We start from the raw sequence: 8,622 nt of genomic DNA on the forward strand, positions 1-8,622 counted from the left end.
CAAACAGAAAAGTAACTGCAAAGTCCCAAAGGCGGGAAAGACTTTGGGCTCCTCCAAGACCAGGTCAACTTCTGACCAGGCTGGTGGTGCTAGAGGGTAGTGAGGGGTGGAGACAGTGGTAAGAAATGAGGTTGGGGAAGATGCAGATATTGGATCACGTAGGGCCTTGTGGGGAACAATCAGGAATTTGGATCTTAGTCTAAGGACAATAAGAAGCCAGCAGGGGACTTTAAGCAGTGAGTTGCTGCAAAAGGAGATAGGGGAAGTAGGTGGATTAAAAATGTGTCTTGGTGGGAAAACTCTTGGCTCCAATTCCCCAGACTCCATACCTTTGAATTCTTTTTTTTTTTTTTTCAATTTGAGAGAGAGAGAGAGAGAGAGAGAGAGAGAGAGATTGACTCTTAAGCAGGCTTTGTGCTCAGTACAGAGCCTGACGCAGGGCTCAATCCCACAACCCTGAGATCATGATCTGAGCCGAAATCAAGAGTCAGATACCCAACTGATTGAGCCACCCTGGAGCCCTCACACCCTTGAATTCTAATGCCTGTTTCCCAAGCCCTAATACTCCAGCACCTGAAACTCAAATGCCAATCCCTCAGATCCCATGTCTGATGCCTGTGACCCTGATCCCTGGTGTACTAGGACCAGGTGCCCCAACACAGAAGCCTTAGCACCCAGCTGCCCTGATTCTCACATCCCAGGCCCAGCTTAGACTGAGTGTGTGGAGAGGCCTCCAAACGCCAAAGCAGAAAGTTACCCTCTGAGCTCTAGATGTACAATTCTAACTCTTCTGGAATATCATTTGAAACACCCCTCCTTGCCCATACCAGAATAAAACAAGCCCGTGTTTTCTTCAAACCACCCCCCCCCCCCCGGCAAAAAGGAAAGAAATATGTCTTGGTGGGAGAACCTCTGGGGCTCTCTAGTTTTATTGCCTGACTACTGGTGCCTAAGCACATTATCTGTGCTATTCTTGTAATATCCTATGGCAGTTGTGAACTTCTGCCTCCTAGCTCAACTGCAAGTTCTCTCTCTGTAGGCTGTAAACAGAAAGCAAAGATACCCTGTGGCACTTGGGTGGCCCAATTGGTTGGGCATCCAACTCTTGATTTCGGCTCTGGTCATGATCTCGTGGTTGTGAGATCAAGCTCTGAGTTGGGCTTGGTGCTGGGCATGGAGCCTACCTAAGAGTCTCTGTCTGTCTGTCTGTCTGTCTCTCTCTCTCTCTCAAAAATAAAAAGAAAGCAAAGATATCTGGGTATCAGAAGACCCAAGTACCAAGTCTGGGCTCACACTAAGCAGCTGTGAGAGTATGAACAAGTCACTTCACCTCTCTGGACCTCAGGCACCTCATCTGTAAAGTGAAAACAAAGGACTAAGTGATCTACTTCTAACATTCAGAGATCTACATTCTATGCCTCTCAAGTCAGGGAGGGACATAACCAGACAAATAGAGAGAGGGGAAATGGGGATCTGCCCCCATCCCTTGAGAGATAGCAAGGAAGAAAAATTAAAGGTCAAAGGTTAACCTTTATGTTGGGTTTGTCAATGATTTCTTGGATATTACACCAAAAGCATAGCAACAAAAGCAAAATTAGAGAAGCTGGACTATGTCAAACAAAAAAGCTTCTACACAACAAAGGAAACAATCAACAGAGTAAGAAAGCAACCTACAGAATGGGGAAGAAAAACATTTGTGAACCATATATCTGGTAAAGGATTAATATCCAAAATATACAAGGAACTTATACAACTAAATAGAAAAGCAACAACAACAACAATAATCCAATTTAAAAATGAGCAAAGGACTCGAATAGACATTTGGCTGAAGAAGGCATACAAATGGCCAACAGATCCATGAAAAGATGCTCAATGTCACTCATCATTGGGGAAATGCAACTCAAAACCACAATGGGGTATCACCTCATACCTGTTAGAATGGCTTTTATTTAAAAAAAAAAAATAAGTGTTGGCAAGAATACGGAGACACTGGGGCCCCTTGTATATTGTTGGTGGGAATGCAAAATGGTGCAGCTGCTGTGGAAAACAACACAGAGTTTCCTCAAAAAATTGAAAATTAGGACTACCATATGATCCAGCAACCCCACTTCTGGGCTTTTATCCAAGTAATTGAAATGAGGTCTCAAAGAGATGGCTGCTCTCCCATGTTCATTGCAGAATTATTTACAATAACCAAGATACAGAAACACCTTAAGTGTCCACTGACCAATTAATAGCTGAAGAAAGTGTGGTATATACATTCAAGGGGATATTATTTGGCCTTGTAATAGAAGGAAATCTTGCTATCTGCGACAACAACGTGGATGAACCTAGAAGACATGATGCTAAGTGAAATAAACCAGTCACAGAAGGACAAACATGGCATGATCCCTCACCTGTGAAATATCTGAAACAGTCTAACTCAAAGAAGCAGCAAGTAAAATAGTGGTGACCAGGGACCGTCGAGAGAGGGAAATGAGAGTTGCCCTTCAACAGGCATAAAGTTTTAACAAGATGAATGAGTTCTAGAGATCTGCTGAACAACATCGTGCCTACATTTAATAACATTGTATCACATACTGAAACATTTGTTAAGACAGTAAATCTCAAGTTAAAGTGTTCTTACCACACACACACACACACACACACACACAGGGCCAGGAGAAAACTTCTGGAAGTGATGGATGATATTTTATTACCTTGATTGTGGTGATAGTTTCACAGAGGCACACACATGTTCAAACCCACTACTTGTATACTTTAATTATATACATTAAATATGTGTAATATTTTTAGAGTCAAAAAAGATTAGATGTTGTATTAGTTTCCTGTGGCTGATGTAACAAATTACCACAAACTGAGTGTCTCAGAACAGAAATTTTTTCTTTCACATTCCAGAGGCTAAAAGTCTGAGGTCAAGGTGTCTGCAGGCCCATTCCCTCCAAAGGCTGTAGGGGAGATTCCTTCTTGTCTCATTCTGCTTCTGGCATCTCCAGGAGGTCTTGGCTTGTGGCCAGATCACTCCAATCTCTGCCTCCCTCTGTTGGCATTTTGCCACCTCCTCTTCTGCCTCAAAACTCCCTCTGCTTCTTTCTTTCTTTTTTTTTTTTCTTCTCTGCTTCTTTCTTATAAAGATCATTGCGATTGCATTTGGAGCCGATCTGGAAAATCTAGGCTTAGCTCCTACTCTCAAGAGCCCTAACTTAATCATATCTTTTGCCATATATAGCAATATTCAATCTTTTACCGCATAAAGTAAATATTCATAGTTTCTGGGGGTTAGGACGTGGACATATTTGAGGCGGAGCATCATTAAGCCTGCTACAGCTATCAACTACCACCCCACCCCAAATATGCCCTCATGCTATTTTCAGATATTTGTTCTTTATCTCCAGAATCCCCATACCAGCATGACTTTTTTCTTTCATTTCTCCTTCATGGAGCCCAGTAAAAGACTTTGCATAGGTAGGTAGTTTTTTTTTTTTCTGAGGAGTACTGCTTCCAAATAGAAACTTCTGGAAACAGTGCAGTAAGAGTCTCCTGGGCACTTCCCTTACAACTCAAAGATTGGAAAATCAGGTAGATATCAGCTGACTTGTAAGGCAGCAAAAAAATGATAAGGGTTTTAGTCCCTACTCTGTACCAATCTGTTTTATGACCCTGGCTAGGCAAGTCTCTCCAGCTGTCTGGGCATTGACTTTCTACAGACAGGGGCCTAGCACCGTTGACTTCTAGAAACTCTTACTTCTAGGGGAGAAAAAGAAAATTGTGTTCCTCTAATCATCTCAGGTTCATTGGCCGAGGCCCTGCATATTAGAGTGGGAAAGACAGATTAAGAAGAGAAAACCATACAGAAGTTTTATTAGCACACATGTATCACACATACACACGGGAGTATTCGGTGATAAGTACCGTAAAGGGGTGGTTAGAATTTTGGCTTATATAGCAGTTAACAAAAGAACAATAAATTTGTAGTGAAGAGACAGGACTGAGGTTCAGAAGGAAAAGAACTTTGAGTTTTTACGGTGGTAAATTGTGGAAAGGTAAATATGTGGGAGACACTAAGGGGGAATAAGAGCTAGTTAGGAAAGTTTCTTATGTGGATTCCTCTGGTGCCACCTGGGAGCTGATAAGAGTCTTCAGAGTTGTCTCCAGTGGTTAAGAATCATCCTGTCCTTCCTAGTAGAGAGGGGAAGGCAGAAAGTTTTCCCTGTGTTTGGTTTTTCTTAATTTCCTCTAGCACAAAATAAACCTTATGTCAGAGTGGAATATATTTTTTTATTTCATTCTTTTTTTAAAATATAATTTATTGTCAAATTGGTTTCCATACAACAGCCAGCACTCATCCCAACAAGTGCCCTCCTCAATGCCCATCACCCACTTTCCCCTCTCCCCCACCCCCCATCAACTCTCAGTTTGTTCTCAGTATTTAAGAGTTTCTTATAATTTGCCTCCTTCCTCTCTGTAACCACCGCCCCCCCTCCCCGTCCATGGTCTTCTGTTAAGTTTCTCAAGATCCACATATGAATGAAAACATATGGTATCTGTCTTTCTCTGACTGACTTATTTCACTCAGCATATCCAGTTCCACCCACGTTGCTGCAAATGGCCAGATTTCATTCTTTCTCATTGCTAAGTAGTATTCCTCAAAAAATTAAAAATAGAGCTACCCTATGACCCAGCAATAACACTGCTAGGAATCTACCCAAGGGATACAGGAGTGCTGATGCATAGGGGCACTTGTACCCCAATGTTTATAGCAGCACTTTCCACAATATCCAAATCATGGAAAGAGCCTAAATGTCTATCAACCGATGAATGGATAAAGAAGATGTGGTTTATATATACAGAGTGGCATATTTTGGAGTTGCATGCTCTGAATACCCTTCAAATTCAACATTAAATACATTCTTTCTCAGGATCCTTTGAAGCACATATTTCTTCTAAGTTACAAAGGAAAAGCATAGCCCTTTGCCCCCTCCCACTACAATTTGGAGGAACACATCTGCCCTAGATAGAAGAATTGAAGTGAGATAAAAATCTTCATTTTCCAGTCCTGATAGCCCAGATCTGAACACTTGAGGCTTTTGCAATAAGGAGGGTCAAGTTTCAAAGATCACTATCTCTGCAGCAAGCTCCATTGCTGTTTTGGAAAAAGTTAACAAATCCTTCAGCTAACAAATGTTCTTAGGTTTAGCAACATATAGGGGTTGGATGACTGTTTCGGACTCCCACCCTCACCCTGTCCCCCTCCATCCTCCTCCCCACATCCCAGCAGATCCTCAAGAAACCCTCCTCTGGTAAATCATTTAAATATCCAAGCTATCAATTGGAGACATTGTAACAGAGGACCAGAAAAGGCGCAAGGAAAGAAAAAAAAAACGACCCTGTCCTCTTCATCACACCCCTTTGCTTAAGTTCTAAAGGAAATATATGAACTTTGGTAACCAGGGGAAAGGAAGAACATAATACTAACTGAGCACCTATTGTGTACCAGGCCTTTTCCTGGCTATCTTACCCTCACACCTACCCTGTGGAATTAGACCTGATCATCCTCTTTAAAAGATACAGACACAACAACAAGAAAGGGGGAAACAACCTAGGTGCCCATTGTCAGATGAATGGATAAACCAAATGTGGTATACACGTACACTGAAATATTACTGAAACTTAAAAAGGAATAAATTCCGATCCATGCTACAACATGGATGAAACATTTGGACAAGATCCTTAAGACATTATACTAAGTGAATGGAGTCAGACACAGAGGGATATTATATCCTTTCACTCACATGAGGTACCTAGAATAGGCCAATTCATGGAGACGGGAGATAGAATAGAGAATATCAGGGGCTGGGAGGAAGGGAGAATAGGAGTTATTATTCAATGGGTCGAAACTTTCTGTTTGGGATGACAAACAAGTTCTGGAAATAAACAGTGGTATCGTGGCACACTGAATGCCACCAAACTATTCACTCAAAAATGGTTAAAATGGTAAAATTTATGCTATGTATATTTCACTACAATTTTAAAAAAGGACACGGAAACCATAAAGTTAACTGTCCCCAACCACACAGTTTGAGGCCAAGGTTTGAAACTCTGTCTGACATGTAATAAATTATCATGTGGAGAAAAAAATTCAGTAGATAATGGTAGGACTGATCTTCAGACAAAGCAGAAACTGCAACTGAATTACCAGTAGCCTTTCATGTCTCTTCCAAGCTAATTTCCTGACCTGTGGTTGTTTTTTTGGATGACAGCTGGGTGAGTGGAAAGAATGTTAACACATCACTCTTTGAATATTATCTAACCACATCCTCATTAAGTCTCTGCTGGGGGATGGCCTCCTGGTTGTGTCAGCCCCTAGTTCTACCTCTGTTTGAACTTTGTGAATAATTAAAGAATGAAAAGAAAAACAAATATGGCCCTGAAAGCCTTCAAATAATCGTCTCAAGGAGAGTAAATATGGTGATTCCCTTTAGCCACTGTTACAGCATTTTGAGAAGTCACTAGACCGTAACTCTTAAGTTCATCTTTGTCTCCCAGCCCAAGTATTTGACACAATATCTGGCCCAGAGAAATATTTTGAATTTTTTTTAATTAACTGAATGAAATTTTGAAATTTCAACCCCAAACCTGCCAGGAGACATTCCATAGGACCAGCCTAGATACTGGGTAATCCAAAGTCTCTAATGGGAATCAGTGATCTAAATAAATTCTTTGGTGGTGGTGGTGGTTGTATCCCTTCTACCACCATAGCAAACAGAGATTAAGTCTCCTTTCTAGTACATATCCTAGGCATGTTTATCAAAGGATAGCTGGAGACGGTTTAAGTACTGTATCCTTTCCTGGTAACATTAATAGCTAATGTTGACAGCCTGACATGATGTGCCTACCTAAATAATGCAATATGGAATACCCAACATAACCTATGAAGCCTTGTATTTTTGCCTCAAATATTTATCCTGGATCTAACGAAGTCTTTAGACTTAGTCTCCAATTTATGGGAAATATACAAGGCAGGGGAACAAGTTAAACAACACCACAAACAATTAAATAATGACAGAATGTAAGACATTCCTCAAGACAACTGGCCTTACTTTAAAACATTGGTGCCATAGAAAGTAAGATGGGGAAGGGGCTGCTGTTCTAGATTATGGGAGAGTAAAGAGATATAAAATCAAAATGCACGACATGAGCTCTCAATGGATTCTGGCTTAAAAAAAAAAAGCTATAAAATGGGCAATTAAAAACATCTGATTACGAACTGAAAATTAGGTATCAAAGAATTATTGTTTATTTTCTTATGCGTGATTCTTCTTTTTAAGGCATGAATGCTGAAGTGACAGCTTGGAGCCTGGAGCCTGTTTCAGATTCAGTGTCTCCCTCTCCCTCTGCCCCTCTCCCACTCACACGTGCATATACGCTCTCTCTCTCTCAAAAATAAACATTAAATTTTTTCTTTAAATAAACATCAAAATTAGGGGAAAAAATAGTCAATTCTTATTAAGTGACTATTTTCCTTATCACTAAAATGAGAAGAATATTAGTACCTGTCTCATAGCGTTGTTATGGAGATTAAATGAGCTGTTAATATAAAGCTTTAGAACATTGCCTGAGGAAAACGTTCAATTATACAGCACAGATCTCTCAAGGAAAGAACATGGGGCTGTTTCAAGGCCATTTCCCGACAGGGCTGCAGTGAAGTGTTTCAGTTACAATAAATGCCAAAAAAAAAAAAAAAAAAAAAAGATAAGAGACAAGCTTGGAACAAAAACCCCCACCAGGAATTCCAGATTATTTAGTGCTTTCCTTTCCTGACCCAGGACACTCATGTCCTCCTTTTCTCATTACTTAAATATTCATTAATGCAGCTACTGATATTGCTTAAAGCACCATCTTTTAGGAAGTTGTGAAATAAAATGACCTCAACCCTGCCAGAATACTGTTTAGTTTCTAATGTAGGGGTCAGCTTGCTCAGGTCTGATAGCAGGAAACAGAAGCAGTCAAGCGAAGGCACAGCACCCTGGGCCGTTTTTCCCACCTCTCTGTGGAACAGCTGTGGGATCTGGGGACATAATTTTACCTCTCTGGGCCCTTCCCTTGTGAAATGGAGAGTTTGGCCACAGAAAGGATAAGGCCCTTTCCAAATGAGACTTGCTGTAACCAGAGCTTAGAAAAATCAGTTTCGCAACCAATCTGATTTTGTTCAATTATGGAATTTTTTTTAAAGAAAGTTTCTCACGCTGGGTAAATTACTTCCCTTCTACAGTTTTATGGTTCTATTTTAAAAGTGTCCTCTGTAGCCACTCCCTGACCTGTTTTCCATCCCATCAGTCCGTTTATCTGATAATGCCTTGCGAGCTGAGGCAGGAGATTCAAGGTTCAAACAGTGGGGTGTGGGGGGCATTTTAAATTGCCAAGTCTGTCCCTCTGGCCCAAAATGGTCTAGTATGCTTAGTTCAAGTCTCAACCTTCTTCCCTTCCTCAATTTCATGTCTCATGCATTATGTGAAACTTCAACTACCTACAGGTTAGGAGTAGTCAGATTGGTGGGTGGAACGTATAAGAATTCTGCTACAATCTGTTCAGTCTCCAAAACCGTATCAGCCAAAGAGCTTA

Source organism: Felis catus, chromosome E1 (assembly GCF_018350175.1).
Source record: "Felis catus isolate Fca126 chromosome E1, F.catus_Fca126_mat1.0, whole genome shotgun sequence".
Taxonomy (NCBI): domain Eukaryota; kingdom Metazoa; phylum Chordata; class Mammalia; order Carnivora; family Felidae; genus Felis; species Felis catus.